The sequence below is a fragment of the Furipterus horrens genome, unplaced genomic scaffold, assembly GCF_987537825.1.
Source record: "Furipterus horrens unplaced genomic scaffold, mFurHor1.1.pri manual_scaffold_10, whole genome shotgun sequence".
Taxonomy (NCBI): domain Eukaryota; kingdom Metazoa; phylum Chordata; class Mammalia; order Chiroptera; family Furipteridae; genus Furipterus; species Furipterus horrens.
The window spans coordinates 69,965,587-69,967,434 of NW_028327180.1; the positions used below are offsets into that span (position 1 = coordinate 69,965,587).

Genomic DNA, 1,848 nt, shown 5'->3' on the forward strand with positions numbered 1-1,848 from the left:
CTGCACTGTTGGTGGGAATGCAGACTGGTGCAGCCACTGTGGAAAACAGCATGGAATTTCCTCAAAAAATTAAAAATGGAGCTTCCTTTTGATCCAGTGATTCCACTGCTGGGAATATACCCTAGAAATCTTGAATGACCAATTCAAAAGAACCTATGCACCCCTATGTTCATAGCAGCATTATTTACAATAGTCAAATGCTGGAAACAGCCTAAGGGCACATCAGTGGATGAGTGGATCAGAAAACTAGTACAGTTACACAATGGAGTACTATGTAGCAGAAAGAAAGAAGGAACTCCTGCCATTTGCAACAGCATAGATGTAACTGGAGAATATTATGCTAAATGAAGTAAGCCAGTCTGTAAGAAAGTTTTTAAAAATTTTAGTCCAGAAGTTGAATAAATAGCAGTGTTATGTTCCCATCCATTCTGTAGCTACTGTATATATTCAGGACCCTGGACAGCGCTGTTCCTTCTCAATATGGACTTAAGCAAGCTGCCTACTAGCCATGAAAACATAAGGCTCTGATCTCTCTTAGGGTACACTGACAAACTTTATACTCATATCATTAAAGATATTACAGTTTTTTCTCTTTGGAAACAATGTGCTCACTGCTTCATTTAAGGAAGCAGATGTCTTCTTTCTCCATAAATATGTAAGTTCCCCAATGGCACAGTCCTTGTCTTGCCTGTTACTGTATCCTCATTGCTCACTTGATAATGTGGGACATTATAGGTTTTTGAGTAAGTGACTCATGTAGTGTCTCTCTAGTAAAATTCTCATTTTTAAGCACAACAACGATGAACAAGTTTTTAAGATTTGTTCATAAGAAAGCCAGTAATAGGACTTTGAAAATTTACAAGACTGGTGTAGTCATCTTCATTCAAATTAAAGTTCAACAAAGAGGTAATAAATTATACATAACAAACAATCTATTGTGCTCTTAATTCATAAATTGTGTAACTAAAATGCTTCTAAAAAGGACATCATTTTCAAATAGATATTGTCAGGACTTTTGTGGGACCCAGGAATCCTGAAACTGTGGATCGCCCATATGTGCTTTAAGGCATGCTTTAGTTGCTTTTTGTCTGGAAGTCCTGCAACTACCCTAAAAATCTAACAGACCTATAGTCAATGGTGGCAAAGTCTACATATAAATATGCTTTGTGGTGTTCTGGGAAAAAAACTTCCCACTTGTTAGCTATACTATTCAGTGTGGCTGTATAGCTCGCTGTGCTTTTGAATACACTGGAAAAGTTATCATGCATTCTGGGCCATTAACAGAGCCTAAAATCCAAAATTCAGATTTTTTTTTATGGTATCCAAAGAGGTGACACTGTCTGTGAAAAAGCCTAAGTGATCCAACATCTAAGATTTGTAAAAGAGTAATCAGTTTGTAAGGAGACCAGATCCTCACCAATAGTCCATCGGATTTCTTTAAAAGCCATAGTTTTGTGTCAATGGGTTATGTTTGGTTAGAAGGCGATAATCTAGAGAATTCTACAGATTCCAGGCACTATGGACCTATTCCATATGGACTAATAAGACGATGTATCTTCTTTAAGACTTGGACTCTTAGTGATTATGGATTTCTCTGTCATAGCCCCAATGGACACAGGCTTTCTGATGTTTAGCAAGTATCTATTCTTTTGATTTATTATTGTCCCCTATTCAAGTGAATTTATTAGACACTGAAACCATGTACTCATTAATAAACTACTTGCTATTCAGTTTGCTATTTTTAATTGTTGAATGTAAAAAATAAGTAACACAACCTGCAAGCTACATTAACTCAAAATATATGAATAAAAGTAATTCAAAATAAATAATTTAAATTTAAAATATACA

General features: G+C 35.6%; 1 pseudogene; it reads left to right on the top strand.

Moving 5' to 3' along the window:
• The first annotated feature begins 1,159 nt into the window (after positions 1-1,159).
• On the top strand, positions 1,160-1,634 carry LOC150000599 (mitochondrial inner membrane protease subunit 1 pseudogene; annotated as a pseudogene).
• Positions 1,635-1,848: the final 214 nt, after the last annotated feature.